This window comes from Stenella coeruleoalba, assembly GCF_951394435.1.
Source record: "Stenella coeruleoalba genome assembly, chromosome: 6".
In the NCBI taxonomy this organism is placed as follows: Eukaryota; Metazoa; Chordata; class Mammalia; order Artiodactyla; family Delphinidae; genus Stenella; species Stenella coeruleoalba.
Genome location: NC_137151.1, coordinates 80,097,714 through 80,118,802, shown reverse-complemented (window position 1 = coordinate 80,118,802; position 21,089 = coordinate 80,097,714).

The following is a 21,089-nucleotide window of genomic DNA, read 5'->3' as shown; positions in this document are numbered from 1 at the left end:
CCCTTGCCCCTTGAGGAGAACCTCTGCAACTGTGACTATCCTCCCTTCAGTGGGCTACCTACCCAGGGGTGTAGGTCTTGACTATACTGTGTCTCCACCTCTCCCCCGCATCTGACTGTGTTCTTTCTGTATGTGTTTAGTTGCAGAAAATATTTTCTGCTAGTCTTCAATTCATTCTCATCAATATGTGCTCTGTAAATAGTTGTAATCTTTGTGTGCCCATAAGAAGAGGTAAGCTCAGGATCTTCCTACTCTGCCATCTTGGCCACTCCTCTGGTAATAAATCTTATAGTTGAATATTCATGTTATTTTGTATGTTCTGCTAGCTTCTGTCTCTAACTGAAAGAAACCAGATTCTCAGAAAATTATAGCTCCCTCTCTTGGTTCCCTATTTAACTCAGTGTTAGAGCTGCAGTTTAAAGGGCTCTTCACCCAGGTTTGTGTGTTTGTGCATTTGCACATGGAGAAGTAGAATAAGGTGAGCAGAGGGGATCAAAGAAGTCCTAGTGGAGAACAAAATATCATCTGTAAATGCAAGATGTACACATGGAAATGGAAGAAATTACTCTCCTGTCAACAACTCCTACTCATCAATACAGGATGGGAAGGGATAAGGACATTTCTTTTAAGATATGGAAAGTGAAATCAAAAATCAAATATCAATCAGTTAAGACCATCTTTATTTTTTGGTACGAGGATACTAAGAACCAAAACATTTTTCTTTGGATTCTTCTGACCAAAACCAAAATTTCCCTGACCTGTTGTGTGTTTTAAATCAAAATATGCTTACTGTCGGGCTTCCCTGGTGGCGCAATGGTTGAGAGTCCGCCTGCCAATGCAGGGGACGGGGGTTCGTGCCCTGGTCCAGGAAGATACCACATGCCGCAGAGCAGCTAGGCCCATGAGCCATGACCACTGAGCGTGCGCGTCCGGAGCCTGTGCTCCACAATGGGAGAGGCCACAACAGTGAGAGACCCGTGTACCGCAAAAAAAAAAAAAAAAATATATATATATATATATATATAGTCTGAATCTTGAATTGTATTGTCTGAATTGTATTGTCTGAATATATATACTGTCTGAATCTTGAAAAAACAAGTATTAATTCTATTTCAATTATCCTTTATAGTGGAGTGGTGTGCATGACAACATATGTCATCCAACAGATGTAATAGCTTTCCTTATTACAACTGAGGTTAAGTAAATATGCAGGTTACTTTAAGAAATTTCCTCTACCTACATATATTTCAAAGACAATATTTGAGATGAACTAAGGTAGTTATTTTCTAATGATTATTCACAACACAGTGTCATCTAGGAATTTATTTGTGACAATATGAAAATTCAAAAGTAAATTAAAAATACAAATACAAGAATCTATTGAATGAGAGTGATCAAACAATCTGTTGGTAGAATTTTCCACTTTTCATTTCAGTGGAGGCATGATCTTTTCTGAATCTTCAGGTTCTCTAGTCTAGTACTCTGTAGTTCAAGTCATTTGGGAGCTATTGTGGATCAGTAGCTAAGCAACAGATTTAAAGTCCAGAGGCTATTCTATATTTCCTCTGCCAATAACTTTGCATGAGATGGTGAGCAAACCATTTAACCTTCCAATTTCACTATCCCTCATCTTTTCAACAGGGAGATAATATAGCTTACTTCCCACAGCTTGGTGAAATATCTCTTAAATAGTTCCTCAAATATGGTGGAAAAGATGCTCTACTGTATTGTCATAAAGTAAAAGCAGATCCTTCCTACTTTTTCCACATTATGTGTTAACCATTAGAGCCAATATTTTCTAATAGAGAAATATTTCCTCACCATGACTTGAGGTTTCTTAAATAACCCTTTATAATTTTTCTGATGTTTCAACCACTACCAAATCATGGATGCATTTATACATAGGCTACACTTACCTAATTCTCTTGATATTTATGGTTATATATAGACTCTATTTAACTGTCCTTAATATTTGAAGATTATTTCTTACTAGGGTGAATTCAGGGGAATAGTGCATTTGAATTCTATAGCATGTTGATATAGACATAGAATAAATGTCCTTTTTACCTCCTATTAAAACCGTAGATTTGCCTGTGATCCTAGTTTTACACTGAAGTGCCTGCTTAAAATGAAAAAATAAAAAGAAACAGATATGAGATTAAATGTCAGGGAAAAAATTCTACCTCAGTGTTTCTTCAGTAAAAGCAACCTTTACTTCTTTCTGTTCATAGAGCTGCTTCTAAAATACACAACATGAGCTGAGCAAGTTGGGAGGTGAGAGAATGATATTGGTAGCAGGGGATATGCTTCCAGGATCCAAATGACAAAGTCTTTGGGTATAGAGAAGTGATGATTTTACATAATGCCTAATTCATTCTGTGTGTATGTGTGTGTTTTTCTTCAAGTCTTAGTAGAAGAATGTGCAAAGATAGCTGTTTATAAATTTACTCATTGAACCCCAATTTCCCTATTTGAAAAAAATCAGAAATGTTTTAAGACTATCGGAATAACCTCCTCACACACCTTTCATTAAGATGCACATATTCAGCAGAAGCTTACACATCTGTTGTGGGGCCAAAGATAATAGCATAAAAAAGTATTCTGTGCATTTCCATTACATGACAAATTTGTAGTTTGTGTTTTATTTGTATTTTATTTGTTTTTATTTCGTTTTTAAAGCACTTGCCAAACAAGTGAAAAAAACTAGGAAATATAGATAGACAGAATGTAATTTTCCATTTGAAATTTAGCCAGACTATCCTGAAGGCCTGAGAAAGTTGGTGTCTCTTTAATTATTAAAAATTCTTTAGAATCATATTACTGTACAGATATTCTAGAGTTTGGACATATTTTAATAACTACCATTAGTTGCTGATGTGGCTTGTGTGTCACCAATAGTTTAGAGAAAATATAAACAGGTTAAGACAATGAAGAAGAAACATCCTTGCATAAACCAAGGTTTTAAAGATTAGCACCAACGGAAAAATGTAAAGCTCCTTTGCACTCAAAATGTAGTTACATTTTTCTATAATGACACTGAAACCACCTTTCAGAAACTGACCAATGTTTCTTTTATAATTTATATCACTTCCTCCTTTCTTGTTCAGAATTTCTGTCACTATAAGGCACAACATCTGTCTTAAGGCATATCATTGTTTTCAAAATTTAAATATGTATCTTGCTTCAATCTCTGCTCCTGAAAGACTGAAAGTATGTAATAAGCTACTTTTTTTTTGCCCTGAGTTATAAAATAGCTGTTACTTTATTTTGATATAATTGCCAACATAACAGTTTTAAGATTTCTATTTAAATTTACCTTTTATAACAGTGGTAGATTATTTTCTTAAAGAAAAGACCATATACCCCAATTGTAGAAAATTATACACCGTTGTCCTGAAACTTAAAGTGCTCCATCAATCTGTCAAAATAACCTCTCTCCTTAAAACAAAATAAAGAGTAAACAAGCAATTTGGTGACTCTTGATATCTCCAGTCCTATTTCAAAAAAGTTCTGATATCTAAGATATTAAAAGATCTTAGATTCTGAGTAAATTGTCTCAATTTAGAATTTACATGTGACTGGATACATCAGTAGAACTAGAATTTGTTTTTAACACCAGGGAAACTTCTAGAGATAGAAATCATCCGTAGAATAGAGAAAGTACACTTAAGTTTGATTAGAGGCAATTGGCCTATATCTGAGGGGGAAATAATTCTAAATAAAATGCAATTTCTGTCACTCATATTATGCTCTGACTACCCATTTTGGATTCATGATTTTCAGTTCTAGGGTAGAGTAGCTTCTGTAAGAGATAGAGAATAAGCAAATATACAAACAACACTTTAACACACAACATCAGCATCATTGATTAACTAGTGTCTAAAGTGTGATAGGAGATGGTACTATGGTTGCTTTAGCAGTGGCAGGACAATGCCCTAGGAGCAAACACCAGCATTATTGAATCAGCCCATGTGGTACTAATAACATGCACTAGCCCTGTGGCAGTAGATTAGTCACCGGCTTCATACATCCCACTTTTGTCATCTAATCCAGTTCTTTGCAAACTTTAACATACCTATGAATCACCTGGGGATCTTATCGAAATTGAAGATTCTAACTCAGTAGGTCTGAGGTAGGGTTTGAGATTCTGAACTTGAAAAATGTTCGTTTCTACATAATATTGACACTGTTAGTCCATAGATCAAACTTTAAATTGCAAGCCTCTGAAGCACCTAGAGTTAACCAAAGTGAACTGGAGCAGGAAAAGAGAAAACTGGTATGTGTTATTGAGACAGAAATCCCTGGTGAACAACAAAATGATTTAGAAGAAATTTAAAGTGGTCTCAAGTTCCAATAAGCAGGAGGATGCAGCTTTTCTGATAATGTTCTGACTTCTGTAAGGCTAGTTAGACTAGGAACATCTGTTATATGTGGTAAATATCTAATCTTAAAATGTAACACTTCTCCCACTTGAGCTTGATATATAAAAAGGGTGCTTTAAATTGCAGATGCAAAATTATTATATTGCTTTCTTCTTTTTGTACTATTTCAGTGGGGTTCAATATTTACTGAAGCTATTCAAGAAAGAATACAAATTGCCAAATATATGTTTTGTGGTCCAAATACTCTTAGAGTTTGTAGAACTTGTAACAACTTATCACAACTTAATCACAGTTCACATGAGCTAAGTTAATTAAATTATATCACATAATGGTACAGTTAGGAAAAGATTAATGGGGGAAAGATGTGGCTAAATCTAGAAAGCACAATAGCCCAAAAGCACCTTAACAAACCCTGTCTCTGTTTTTGCTTTGATTAGATTTTTGTCAGAATACTCTATCATGTAGTGAGAAGATTCTTGGAATGGGTTAGAATCTAAGCACTCCCTAGAATTACTTGATGGAGACCATAATCCTGGTGGAGAAAGTGACATCCAGCATGGCACCAAAGCAATAGAGAAGCAATGGCTATTGGGGTATATGGGAAGAAGGGATCTGAGAAGACTCACATGCCTGTGTTCCACTGGGTTGTGTGGGGAGGTCAGCCAACATTTCCAGTGTTCTAAGTTTTAAAAGGCTTAACTAAAGGTAGTTGTACCAAAACGGTCCTTGAACTTCTGACAGGAAGAACTCAAGGTTTAAAGATGTACTGAGAAGGTGCAATAGCTGAACCAGTATCTTGGCTCCTAAGGATTGATGCCAACTGAGGGCCAATGAGGATTACACACCACAGTGAAAGAAATGCACAAATTACAACTGAGCATTGGATACCCCTATGCCATATGCAAACAGCCCTCCCCAGGGAACATAGATGTTATTCCAAGGAAATAGAGGGTAAAGGAACTGGATCTTCAGTAGATGAAGTTTAAACCTTGAATTGATCTAGTAAATCTAAAAATAACCAAGGAAACACAGAAATGATGAGTTAATCATAAAATGGCTAGCCTCGTTTGTTTGCATCTATTGAATGGAAGTGTAGGACTAAGCATAAATGAAGGAAAATTATTTACTGTTTTGTTCATCTGCATACACCTTCTTTTCCATCCTCTAATCTCATCTCAGTTTAAAATTTTAAGTTGCAACCTCACTCATTATATGTAAGGCTTATGCAGAGACTGTAAATAAGTCAAAGTTTTATTTCTTTGTTTATTTCAGAAAAATTTAAAAGTTGGCACTTTAAAGACATGAAATTACACATATAAGTCCTGTGAGAAGGGCTTAATACTTCAGAGGTTAAGCAGACCAGTAGTTGGTCAGTGTTTAAAACATACCCCTCAGGACAGAATTTAAATTATTCTTTTGTACACATCAGACATTCATCACAATTTTAAGTTCTTCATCTTTTATAAAAAGAGGTTAAATATATCTGTATGAGTCGGCTATCCATATAAAACATGAAAATTATCTTAAGGCTAAAATGCTGATGGTAATAAGTTAGAATATGCCAGTAATATTGTGTTTTCTTTTACAATAAGTGGCTGAACTGTGAAAGTCTATATCCCAGCCTCTACAATATTAGTTCCGACAGCTAAGCTTCAGGGCTTCTCCTGCAATTTATATAATCCAGTTCTCAAAATAAAATAATCTTAAAAAGTATGAACATAATACATTTGTGTGTGGCATATTCAGGAGTCCACATAAGATTTTTGTCTTGGTTATCTTTGAAACTTACAAATACTCCTAGAGAACTGACAATTTACCATTTCACATTTTATGTACCTGGACCCTTGACAGTGCCTCTGCCAAATATAGTGTGAATATCCTTAAAACTAATATATCACCTCAACAATATACTCACCTCATAAAATCAAGGATTTTCAAATTGAGACAGACTCGTAGCTTTAGGCAGAGAGATATGAGAGCCTCAACTTTTGATTAATGTTTCTGACCACCACATGGAACATACTGCTGTATAGACAGTATAGGCAAACACATATGAGTTCTCAGTGGCCACAGTAAGCATGCAAATCCAGCAGACCCATCACGTATCCCCTCCATAACTTTTTCTTCAAGGCACTGTTCAACAGTCCTTTGCTGATTAAGAAGTGTGCAAATTATTTACACTGTCATTCAAGTCCTTTTGTAATATGATTCTCAAACTATATTAACCAGGCTTTCTCCTATTGTATTACTATTAGATCCAATATTCTGGAGCAGGGGCCTGTAAACTTTTTCTGTAAAGGGCCAGATAGTAAAATTTTTAGGATTTGCAGGCCACAAGCACCCTCTTCCTCCTTCTCTCCCTCCTCCTTCTTGAAATTCCTTTAAAGATGTGAGAAAGAAAAAAGAAAAAAAACTTTTAGCTCAGAAGTCATACAAAAATAGACCAAAGACCAAATTTTGCCCTTTCAATATTGTGAAATATCTCCAAGTGTTCCTTTAATGTGAAGATTTTTGTTGGTGTTGCCTGTACTGGGATATTATAATCTCCTTTATTGCAACTACTTTTCTCATGTCTCTAAATTTGCCTTTACTAAGATCTTCTGGCTGCATATACAGAGTCTTTAGAATGGTGGCAGCATCAACATCCCCATATTTCTTCTATATTTCCATTTCCATTCAATTCATATTTCCCCTTTTTTCAGTATTAGCACTTTGCATTTCTCTGTGGCATTTTCATTTTTGTTAGCCAATTACCTCATTCTATTATCGATTTTTCTAAATTCTTCATGGGCTTGTCACTGTGAGACAGGGAGTCAGCACAACTATAGGCCTTGCTGTCTGAATAACCGATTTATAGTGACCAACCGTTGACAGACTTTGAAAGAAGTGGCATGATTAGTCACTGATCATGATGTGCATCTATTACTTACATACCGATTTGTCGACTGAAAAGCTAGCAGTGAAGTTCATACTTTATGCAACTATTCACACTTAATAAAACATGGTAACTAAAATTTGAACTGTGTTGTTGGAACACTGCTATTATTTTACTAAAACATGGTAACTGATCTTTGAAATGTAAAATTGACAGTTAAAAAAATTATACAATAGAGATACACAATTTTATTTGGTCTCTCACTACGATCCCACTTTTTCTGCTTCTCAAAAGTAATTTTTCTTTGCTTCCTTCCAGATCCTTTCAATTTAAAACATGTGAACATAAATAGATTTTAAAAATTAATTTTTTAAATTTCTGTTCCAAAATAAATATGACACTGGAGCCTAGAACAGCATCCGGCACATAGTATAGGTGCAATAGATACCTGTTGGACAAATGTCTGCTATTTGCTACCACCTCTTTCACTGGACATTAATTTGTAAAGATTTTTTCCCAAAAGCACTTATAGAGTTGCTCCATTCATTATAATGGCTGCATAATATTACATTGTATCAATGAAATTATATTTAATGTATATTTCCCTGTTAATGGACAATCATTTTAATTGTTTTTTTGCTATTATAAAATAAGTCAGCAAACACCCTTGTTTATATGTTTTGTGTATCTATTGAATATTTCTCTAAAATGGTTAATTGCTGCAGTTTTCTTTGTTTTTCCTAAACCCAACTTAACTTTTTATTTTATATGGTGTTAATGTTTTGAAAAGTTTGTCTCTTATCATTTAACCTGGTTTAAAGTGTAGATTTCCATAAATTAATTTTTAGCCTATGAAGTTACACATAACATATCAAATTTGAAAATCTTTTCTTCTCAATAAACTGATGATCATAACAAAATATACTGCATATCCTGATTGTGAGTCCTGGATAAAATCGTTGTTTAATTTACAGTAAGATGTTATGCAGATCTTTGTTAAGAGATACAAATTTAAGAGAAATTATATGATGAAATATATTCTTGTAAAAATAAACCACCTTTGATTTTTTTGTTTTGTAACTCATGGAGTCAGTATTTTTATTAGCAGTAATGTAATAACTCCAAAATTTTATCTTTAATTAATGATAGTTTTTAATATCTTTTGGTATAGTAAATATCACTGTATCACATTTATATTCTTTTTTTTGAATTTCATGTTATTTATTTTTTATATAGCACGTTCTTATTATTTATCCATTTTGTACATATTTGTGTATATATGTCAATCCCTATCTCCCAATTCATCACACCACCACCACTCCCCCCCACACCAGTTTCCCCCCATGGTGTCCATACCTTTGTTCTCTGCATCTGTGTCTCAATTTCTGCCCTGCAAACCAGTTCATCTGTACCATTTTTCCACATATATCTGTTAATATATTTGTTGATATATTTGTTTTTTTCTTTCTGACTTACTTCACTCTGTATGACAGTATCTAGATCCATTCACATCTCTGTATGACAGTCTCTAGATCCATTCACATCTCTACAAATGACCCAATTTCATTCCTTTTCATGGCTGAGTAATATTCCATCATATATATGTACCACATCTTCTTTATCCATTTGTCTGTTGATGGGCATTTAGGTTGCTTCCATGACCTGGCTATTGTAAATAGTGCTGCAGTGAACATTGGGATGCATGTGTCTTTTTGAATTATGGTTTTCTCTGGGTATATGCCCAGGAGTGGGATTGCTGGGTCATATGGTAATTCTATTTTTAGTTTTTTAAGGAACCTCCATACTCTTCTCCATAGTGGCTGTATTAATTTACATTTCCACCAAAGAGGGTTCCCTTTTCTCCACACCCTCTCCAGCATTTGTTGTTTGTAGATTTTCTGATGATGCCCATTCTAACTGCTGTGAGGTGATGATACCTCATTGTAGTTTTGATTTGCATTTCTCTAATAATTAGTGATGTTGAGCAGCTTTTCATGTGCTACTTGGCCATCTGTATGTCGTCTTTGGAGAAATGTCTATTTAAGTCTTCTGCCCATTTTTTGATTGGCTTGTTTGTTTTTTTAATATTGAGCTGCATAAGTCGTTTATATATTTTGGAGATTAATCCTTTGTCCATTGATTTGTTTGCAAATATTTTCTCCCATTCTGAGGGTTCTCTTTTCGTCTTGTTTGTAGTTTCCTTTGCTTTGCAAAAGCTTTTAAGTTTCATTAGGTCCCATTTGTTTATTTTTGGTTTTATTTCCATTTCTCTAGGAGGTGGATCAAAAAAGATCTTGCTGTGATTTATGTCAAATAGTGTTCTTCCTATGTTTTCCTCTGAGAGCTTTATAGTGTCCAGACTTACATTTAGGTCTCTAATCCATTTTGAGTTTATTTTTGTGTATGGTGTTAGGGAGTGTTTTAATTTCATTCTTTTACATTTAACTGTCCAGTTTTCTTAGTACCACTTATTGAAGAGACTGTCTTTTCTCCATTGTATATCCTTGCCTCCTTTATCATAGATTAGTTGACCATAGGTGCGTGGGTTTATCTCTGAGCTTTCTATCCTGTTCCATTGTTCTATATTTCTGTTTTTGTGCCAGTACCATACTGTCTTGATTACTGTAGCTTTGTAGTAGTCTGAAGTCAGAGAGTCTGATTTCTCCAGCTCTGTTTTTTTCCCTCAAGACTGCTTTGGCTATTTGGGGTCTTTTGTGTCTCCATACAGATTTTAAGATTTTAATATTAAGATTTTTAAGATGTCATTCAGGAACTTCCTTGGTGGTCCAGTGGTTAAGACTTTGCCTCCAATGCAGGGAGTGAGAGTTCGATCCCTGGCCTGGTCAGGGAGCTAAGATCCCACATGCCTCACAGCCAAAGAACCAAAACATAAAACAGAAACAATATTGTAAAAAATTCAATAAAGACTTTAAAAATAGTCCACATCAAAGAAAATCTTTAAAAATAAAGATATAATCATTCAAATTTTATTTTTAATATTTACTTTATTATTAAAAAATTTCACTCTACATTTTCATTCTTTTTGTTCAATGAAATTCTAGAATGATGATTCTTACCATGTTTTTGAAGAAATGAATTATAAAATATTTAAAGTCTTTCAAAAGCAACATATAGGGTTCTAACAGATTTCATAAACTTTCCTCAGGATAAACATTTTGAATGTTTAGTAAAGTATAATTTAAAATGATAAGAAGAAATATTTACTTATTTAATATTTACAATTAGTCTTTGTTTAGGATTTTGAAAGCCATTTTAGTTGAGCTGTAAAATGAAAGAAAATAAAGGGCACAACTATAAATAATACATATCTTAACTTTTTTGAAAATAATGTATTTTTGCTCTTGAACTGTCATCCTGCCTAACACTGGGAAGGAAGAACTCTCCTAAACAAATACTGCTTCACCTCTTTGCTCCCAAAGGCCTGTTCAGTTCAGACTAAGCTGTGGTTTTGAAGACCTGTGTCTGGGAAGGTACAAAGATTATGATCCCTGCTGAAGCAGCCACAAGAGTCCAAATAGTTTTTATCTTTCAGCAGACAAGGTCTAAGACTGATTTGCCCCATACACGAATGTTTTAGCAACAAATTCACAAATTCCTACAGTAAATAACTATAATTTGAGTTTAGGTGATAAATATATTATCAGAACACTAGACAAAACAGCATTATAGTCATTTTATATGTTTACATGATATATTAATCATTAGATTAATCCATATAATATTGCTATTTTTCAGGGTAAAAATTGTTGAACATTAATGACTTCATATGGTTCAAATCAGCATAAGTGAAATTAACCTTTAAGTATTCCTTTATAAATTGAAATCAGAGTCCTTAGGATTTCTTTAAGGAAAATGTTTTTAAAGAAAAATCTTGCCCTAACCTATTTTCCATACTGAGCCAAATAATTGAAAGAGCAAATTATAAGAGTAATTGTTATGTATCATAAAACAGTTATTAATTCAAATCTTCTCTCCAATATTGAGATTTAACTACTTGAAAGTATCACTTTTGTTCCAAAAGAATTACTTAGTAAGCTCTAAAAAAGTATTTAATCATGAAAATTAATTTAATTTTGATTTTCTTTTCCCTCATCTTCCCAGCGTCCACTGGGGCATGATTATAGAGAAACCTGTTTAGAGATTTTCCATTTTCCAAATGTCCCTTTTTCTGATTCTTCTTTGGTCATTACTTTTACCTGGCTAGTATGAGGATTGAGAATTTGAGTGGTGCATGTATATGTACATGTGCTGTGTGTGTGTGTTCAGTTTTGAGCACACATCATGACAATTGTTAAAATTTAATATTCTTTTTTCCCCAAATCTTCATGCTGTATAATTGCTTAACTAAGTGCCACAATATAATCTTAATATTTCATTTTATCTTTTTTCTTGTTTAAAAATTCCAGAATCTGCTCTAGTGTACTTTTATGATCAAAGTATTTTTATATATTCCTTTACTCAATCTTTATTTTCAGATCCTTTAAACGATACCTTCTAAATTATCATGGTTTTTCTTTAAAAATGCACTTATTGATCTAAAAATGAAAAGTGGCTATAGGCTTTTTTGTATGAAAGCACTCCACTGCATGGTTATCTGTTTATATGCAAGAAATGAATAGCCATTTCCTTCAGGTAATAAGTCTACATTCTTTTTTTTAAAATAAATTTATTTATTTATTTGTTTTTGGCTGCATTGGGTCTTTGTTGCTGTGCATGGGCTTTCTCTAGTTGCAGCGAGCGGGAGCTACACTTCGTTGCAGTGTGTGGGCTTCTCATTGTGGTGGCTTCTCTTGTTATGGAGCATGGGCTCTAGGCGCGCGGGCTTCAGTAGTTGTAGCACACGGGCTCAGTAGTTGTGGCTCATGGGCTCTAGAGTGCAGGCTCAGTAGTTGTGGCACACAGGCTTAGTTGCTCCACAGCCTGTGGGATCTTCCCGGACCAGGGCTTGAACCCATGTCCCCCTGCATTGACAGGTGGATTCTTAACCACTGCTCCAACAGAGAAGTCCTCCATATTCTTAGGAATGCTTAATTTCCTCTGACAACTGGTTTGCTTTTGAAATATTACCCTACATAATAGCAGCAAAATGCAATTGTTATAGTAAACTACAATTAGCTGAGCATATTAACTGGTAAACTACTTTGACACTGTTAGGATTTTTGTTTTCCAAAATAAGGATCTCAAGACCAATGTTCTTTGACTCTCACAATAAATTAAGAAAATGAGTTTTTTTGTTGGAATGTGTCTGTCTGTTTTCTGGTCCCAAATGTGCATATCTTGTATATTATTTGATTTTCCTTGTGCTAGTATATATAGGAGAATCAGTGTGAACTCAAGAGCAATAGCTTAATATTGAAGTAGAAAAATATTTTATTATGTATTAGCTGTAGTATCTAGGTGGTGTTGAGGATGTCCCAATGTGCACAATTAGAATTTCAGGCTTCATGCCAGAAATAATAGGAATTCTACTTAATCCAGATGATTCCTGGCAGCAGCTTACTTAGTGAGATATTATACTTCACTTAAATTTTTTTTCTTTCTGTACCTGCATTTTCATTGACTTTGGCAAAGATATGCAAGGATTTGTGTATGTTTGCAACATGCTATGATAGTTTAAATGTCAGTTAAATCAATAACCATGGCAGAATTTTGGAATAAGAACCACTTTAAAGTCTGATTCTTCCATCAATATAAAGTTTTAACTGACATGAACATGAATAGTAATTACAGCCCTGAAACAAGGAATAGATTGCTATGGATTGCACCATGGCTAAGAAATATTTATAATCAGCATGTTTCATCATTTCACCCAGGTAATCATTGCTTGATTGCATGCTTGGAAATATTAAAACAAACAGAGTATAGAGAAATGGTAATCATTAAAGAGACAGGTGATATTGTTCATTTTATTTGATGGTTTTATTGATAATGTACACTAGAGGGTACTGGCAGTTTGCAGAGACTGCTGTAATAATATTATCATGCCAATATGTCAAACTCCTGCTCCAGAACAAGCTTTGAAACCTGGGATTCTTATTGGAAGACTAAAATTGAAGTTATGAACCTGTTTTTTATAATATTGTATAATCAGATTTGAGCTAATACCTGTTATCAATTCTGATACAATGTAGATTTTTTCATACCATTTATGTATTTAAAATTAGAATGTGAATGGGAGTTAAGAAAGTGTATGTTTTTTACCACATTGGATTGCATCCAAATAAATTTGAATACTGTTTTCTGATTAATGTAGTTGTTTATACCATATTGATTGTGTGTGGAAATTAGGCACTTCGTACAAATGCACAAATACAACTAAATTGAAGATATTTCCTCTAAAAACAAAACAGAAGTAATGGTTTAGAAAAAAATTGGAAGTAAACTATACATGAACTAAAAGGGAAATATTTGGTGAATTTACTGTAGTGAATATTACAGAGCATTAAATGTACAAGTGTAAATACTCTATGGTCAGGAACCAGAAAGTATAGGAAAATTTGAAGACACAGTTTTTTTCTTTTTTTGATAGTGTTGTTTCTTGTTTTTTGCTGTCTTTCAGCATGTTTTGATCCCAAAGAACTGATAATGTTTTTAAGAGTATTTTCTTCCCATGAGTGTTTCCCTTGTCTTTTAGCATTTCTAGGTTTCTAAAATTTAAATTAAAAAAAAAAACAGTAACTCCATGTGCAAAATAGAATGTCATTGCCATATCATTAACTTAGTCTTGAATAACTTGGACAAAAAAACCCTAATCAAAATAAAAAATAGGCATTGAATATCCTAGAATTAAGGAAGCCTTAATTTACCACCAAATCTGCAAATAGAATGGTAGGAAGATCACAAATATAGACATTCAAAGATGGAAAAATATAGGAGAGATAAGTTAATCAAATGTTTTGAGAGATGAGACATATCAATTTGGTTTTTCCCTAAACAGATGGCCTACTCAAAAGGGATGATTGAGGAAAGTTTAATGAAGGATCCATTTGCAAAAGTACAAACAGGAAAAATGAAGCATCTGGATTTAGTAATAACCACTAAACACCTAGACCTGAAGGAGAAGGAGGACCTGAAGGAAGTTGCTGTTAACTCTGATTTATATTTTATACATTTTAATCATTTTTAGTTATTAATACTTGCTGTATTAAAAAATTGAAATATTTTATAAATTTACTATGCTCTGGAAAAATTATGTGGCATAACATTATCTGGTCTTGCTGGACCTAGCAAGACCTGCAGCTCAAGGAGGCAACTCAGAGTTTAGTTATTCTCTCTTCTATCCCTTTCCCATTCCTACTCACCCCTCTAGCTAACAAATTCATAAGTTTCTGATTCGCACTTTCTGTGGTTTTATTTTACAAAAATTATAAGACACCTGGATATTTTCTTATGTCCCCCTTTTTTTACACAGAATATAACATAGTATGGATACTATTTGTTCCTTGTTTTTTTCATGTGACAAACTATCCAAGAAATTATAACATATCAATTTTTAATATCTACTCTTTTTATATAGCTACTTATTACACAGTTGTGAGGATTAACTACATTTTATTCAGTCTGTGCAAAAGCATTTAAATAATTTTCAAACTGTACTGATCAGAAATAATGCTGCAATGAATAATACTGTGTAGATGTATTTTCACATTGTTAGAAATGTACCTTCAAGGTATATTCTTAGAAAATGAATTTCCTGGGCCAAAAGGTAAATTTTGTAATTTCTTAAGGTATTGACTGACTACCCTTCTTAAAAGCTGTACAATCTCAACATCAATGATATGATATGATAACCCTGTGAAAAGAGTATATTATCAAGCTTTTTAAATTTTACCAAACTAATAGTTGAGATATTGTATCTCTGTCTAGCTTTATTTGCATTTCTCTTATTCTCTTATACTAAGTGAAAATGAACACTTTTTAAAATATGCTTACAGGTTACTTTTTAAATCTTTATGAAGTTTTTCTATGTTTCATAAATCTTTATTAAGTTTTTCTATGTTTTCTATATTGAGTTGCTAATATATTAGGAATGTTTGCTCTTTACCCATGATTTATATCACAGTTTTTTCCAGTTTTCACCTGTCTTTCATTTTGCTTCTGATGATGTAGAGAAGCACACCCATGTTATCTTCTAGTGTTTGTATGGTTTCATTTTTTACATTTAGATCTCCAATGTGGTTGAAGTTCATTCTTGCATGTGATGATGGTATGGATCCACTTTGTTTATTTTTAGTTTTTGGCTATACAGTTACCTCTTCACCCTTTATTTTGAAAGAAAGTTATTCAGACCAGTGTGAGTTGATACCTCATTTTAGTTTTGATTTGCATTTCTCTAATGATTAGTGATGTTCACCATCCTTTCATGTGTTTGTTGGCAATCTGTATATCTCCTTTGAAGAAATGTCTATTTAGGTCTTCTGCCCACTTTTGGATTGGATTGTTTGTTTTTTTGATATTGAGCTGCATGAACTGCTTATAAATTTTGGAGATTAATCCTTTGTCAGTTGCTTCATCTGCAAATATTTTCTCCCATTCTGAGAGTTGTCTTTTTGTTCTGTTTATGGTTTCCTTTGCTGTGCAAAAGCTTTTAAGTTTCATTAGGTCCCATTTGTTTATTTTTGTTTTTATTTCCATTTCTCTAGGAGGTGGGTCAACATCAAAAAATCTACAAACAATAAATGCTGGAGAGAGTGTGGAGAAAAGGGAACCCTCTTGCACTGTTGGTGGGAATGTAAATTGATACAGCCACTATGGAGAACAGTATGGTGCTTCCTTAAAAAGCTAAAACTAGAACTACCATATGACCCAGCAATCCCACTACTGGGCATATACCCTGAGAAAACCATAATTCAAAAAGAGTCATGTACAAAAGTGTTCATTGCAGCTGTATTTACAATAGCCAGGACATGGAAGCAACCTAAGTGTCCATCATCAGATGAATGGATAAAGAAGATGTGGCACATATATACAATGGAGTATTACTCAGCCATAAAAAGAAACGAAATTGAGTTATTTGTAGTGAGGTGGATGGACCTAGAGACTGTCATACAGAGTGAAGTAAGTCAGAAAGAGAAAAACAAATACCATATGTTAACACATATATACTGAATCTAAAAAAAAAAAAAAAAAGCGTTCTGAAGAACCTCGGGGCAGGACAGGAATAAAGATGCAGTTGTAGAGAATGGACTTCAGGACACGGGGAGGGGGAAGGGTAACATATAATTTGTTAAGAAAAGATACTCAACTTCATTATTACAAAAAGATTTTTAAGTTTATTTATGAGCATGGTAAGCAGTAGTGTGCTAGGTGTCAGCACCAAGGTGTCAGCAGTATTGGTTTCCTCTGATGACTGTGAAGAAAAAGTCTATTCCAGGCCTGTCTCCTTGGCTTGTGGTTGGCTTTCTTCTTCCTTTATCTCTTCACATCATCTCCCCAGTAAGTGTCTATCTCTGTGTCCAAATTTCCCCTTTTATTATAAGGGTACCAATCATGTTGGATTACGGCCCACCCTAATGACTTCATTTTAACTTGATTACTGCCCAAAAGACCAGTATCTCCAAATAAGGTAGCATTCTTAGGTTTTGGGGATTAGGACTCCAACAAACCATTTGGAGGGGACAACTTCAACCAATAACAAAAAGTAAATGTAGTATAAATGAAAATACACATACATATGCATTAATTCATTTAAAAATAGTTGTATTTACAAAATAATAGCTTATGGATTTCTAGTATGTGAAAAGATTAACTTCTGGGAACTTCAGTTTACAGTAAGCAGCCTAAAGCAACAGAGCTATTGGTAAAAAGCTGAGATCAGCCTTTTAGATTCTCCTAACAGCTAGAACAAACAAACAAGCTATATTATTAGCTCTTCCTAGGCAATTTTTTTCACAATTGGATTAATAATGTGGGAACATTTTTGAGCCTATTGAGTCTACTTCTGTGAGGATTTCAATAAATACCTTCGAATCTCTTACCATAAAACCATAAAACTCATACCGTCCTGGGTTATTCAGACTATTCTATAGTTCATGATGGAAACATAAGATTAAACCACATAGAAAATTTTAATAATATCAGAATACTACTGGAAAATCTACCTACAAAAGAATATCAAAAACTCTCATTAATCAAGCATCCTCTGCAATGACAAGGTCACTTCATGAGCTGAATGAAGTAATTTTTACAACATTTCCTATTCTGCAGTTAAATCTGAACTAAATAACAAATCAAGTTTGTGCAGTCATCATTTTAACACCAAATTGGATATAAAACTTTTTCACATTTAATTTATCAATCACTTCTGGATGTATATATAATTAATAATCTGTTATTAAGAGCTAAAGTAATCATATTCACATACCATTTACTGAATAATTATTAAAAATAATTCATATTTTATAATGATCTATGTCTGTCAAGGTCACAACAGGAAAGAGATGGCATAATCATACTCAAGTGAGGTTATTCACAAGGTGAATGTGTCACTTATTGTCCAATCCCTGCCAATCTACTATTAATAAGTACAGAGAACAAGAGGCATAAAGTGGAACTTTACTGAACAAATCACGGTGCATTGTCACTCTAGTAATTGAAAAAAATTAATAAAGAAAAACTTTTAATAAATATGTACCCTTTCCTGTAGAACTTTGTAGAAATTCTGGGTTCTGTGTCGATAGATAAGAAGACATATGGATGTGAATAAATGGATCAAACCAGGCAGATCTCTCTTTATGTACTTGGCTGGCATAGAGGAGGTTCAGTGTAGTCAACATGTAGACATTTCTGTTATCCTTCTACTGCAGTCTATCTTGATCTCTGTGATACAGGATGGGGTGGGGGTGGGGGTGCTTCAGCCTCACCCCATGTTCTAGGATTCTCTCAGTTATGTCTTGTTCTTAAATAGTTGTTAGTTGTTTTTCTTGTGAGGGTGAGTGAAGTCAGGAACAACCTATTTGGCCATCTTGGTCATGTCATACTCCCCACAATCTACAATTCTTGAAGAAATTTCTAGAATGAGTAAAACCAATTGATACTGGTGTTCTGAAAATTTTCTTTGCTTTTATGAGTTTTTAAAAAGATTTTTGGAGCAGTTTTAAGTTTACAAAAAAATTGAGAAAAAGGTACAGAGATTTCTTATACAGACCCTACACCTACATGTGCACAGCCTCCATTATCAACATCCCCAATCACACTGGTACATTTGTTACATTTGGGTGCTTCCAAGCTTTGGTAGTTGTGAATAAAGCTACTATAAATATCTTTGTGCAGGTTTTTGTGTGGACATAAGTTTGCAACTCCTTTAGGTAAATACCAGGGAGCACTATTTCTGGATCGTATGGTAAGAGTATGTTTAGTTTTGTAAGAAACTGCCAAGCTGTCTTCCAAAGTGGCTGTAACATTTTGCATTATCACCAGGAATGTATGAAAGTTCCTGTTGCTTCACATCCTCACCAACATTTAGTGTTGTCAGTATTCTGGATTTTGGCCATTCTACTTGGTGTGTAGTAGTATTTCATCATTATTTTAATTTGCATTTCCATGATGATTGAAATGTGGAGCATTTTTTCATATGATTATTTGTCATCAATATATATCTTCTTTGATAAGGTGTCAAGCTCTTTGGCCCATTTTTTAATCAGGTTGTTTGTTTTCTTATTGTTGAATTTTAAGAGTTCTTTGTATATTTTGGGATACCATTCCTTTATCAGATGTGTCTTTTGCAAATATTTTTTCCCAATCTGTGGCTTGTCCTCTCATTCTCCTGATCTTGTCTCTCACAGAACAGAAACTTTTATTTTTAATGAAGTACAGATTATCAGTTATTTCTTTCATGGATTGTCTTTAGTGTTGTACCTAAAAAGGCATCACCATCTAGGTTTTTTCTTACATTATCTTCTAGGGTTTTATCTTTAGATCTATGTCCATTTTGAGTTAATTTTTGTGAAAAGTGTAAGTTATGCATCTGGATTTATTTTTTTGCCTGTGGATGTCCAGTTGTTCCAGCTCCATTTTTTGAAGAGTCTCTCTTTGCTCCATTGCATTGCCTTTGCACCTTTGTCAAAAGTCAGTTGACTATATTTATGCAGGTCTATTTCTGGGCTCTCTATTCTGTTCATCAATACAGCACTGTTTTTTTAAAAAAATTTTAATTTATTTATTTTTGGCTGTGTTGGGTCTTCGTTGTTGTGCACGGGCTTTCTCTAGTTGCAGCAAGCAGGGCCTACTCTTCCTTGCGGTGCACACGCTTCTCATTGCGATGGCTTCTCTTGTGGAGCACGGGCTCTAGGTGCACGGGCTTCAATAGTTGTGGCGCATGGGCTCAGTAGTTGTGCCTCATGGGCTCTAGAGCGCAGGCTCAGTAGTTGTAGCACACGGATTTAGTTCCTCCACGGCATGGAGGATCTTCCCAGACCAGAGCTCGAACCCGAGTCCTCTGCATTGGCAGGTGGATTCTTAACCACTGCACCACCAGGGAACCCCAATACAGCACTGTTTTGATTACTGTAGCTTTATAGTAACTCTTAAAGTTGGGGACTGTCAGAGTCCTACAACTTTGTTCTTCTCCTTCAATATGTGTTGGCTATTGTGGGTCTTTTGCCTCTCCATATAAAGTTTAGGATTGGTTTGTCAATATCCATGAGATAATTTTCTGGATTTTTGATTGGAATTGTATTGAATCTATAGATCAAGTTGGGAAGATCTGACATCTTGACAATACTGTGTCTTCCTTTCTATGAACACAGGCTATCTTTCCATTTTATTAGTTCCTACTTGATTCCATTCATCAGCATTTTGTAGTTTTCCTCATATAAATCATGCACATATTTTGTTAGATTTACACTTATGTATTTCATTCCTGGGGTGCTAATATAAAAGATATTATGCTTTTAATTTTAAGTTCTACTTGTTTATTATTGGTATATAGGAAATCAACTGACTTTTGTATATTAACCTTGTATCCTGCAATCTTGCTATAATTACTTATTAGTTCCAGGAGTTTGTCAGTTCTTTCAAATTTTCTCCATAGACAATTATTTCATCTGTGAACAAAGACAGTTTTGTCTTCCTTCCCCATCTGTTTACCTTTTATTTCCTTTTTTTTTTTTTTTGCCTTATTACATTATCAAGGACTTCCAGTACAATGTTAAAAAGGAGTGGTGAGAGGAGACATCCTTGCCTTGTACCTGATCTTAGTGGGAAAGCTTTGAGTTTCTCACCATTAAGTATGATGTTAGCTGTAGGGTTTTAGTAGATAGTCTTTATCAAACTGAGAAAGTTCCCCTCTGCCCCTAGTGTGATGGGAATTTTTATCATAAATAGATGTTAGGTTTTGTAAGGTGCTTTTTATGCATCTATTGGTATGATCATGTAATTTTTCATGTTTTAGTCTGTTGATGTGATGGACTACATGAATTGATGATCAAATGTTGAACCAGCCTTGTATACCTGGAATAAATCTCTTGGCTGTGATGTGTAATTCTTTTTATACTTCTTTGGATTCATTTTGCTAATATTTTATTGAGAATTTTTACATCTATGTTCATGAGAGATATTTATCTTAGGGACTTTTTTTTTCCTTGTAATATCTTTGGTTTTGGTAATAGTGTAATGCTGGCCTCATAGAATGAGTCTGAAAGTATTCCTTCTGCTTTTAGCCTCTGAAAGGGATTATAGGGTATTTGTATAATTTCTTTCTTAAATGTTAGGGGGAATTCACCAGTGAACCCATCTGGACCTGATGTTTTCTATTTTGAAAGGTAATTAATTATGGATTCAATTTCTTTAATAGAAATAGACCTATTCAGACT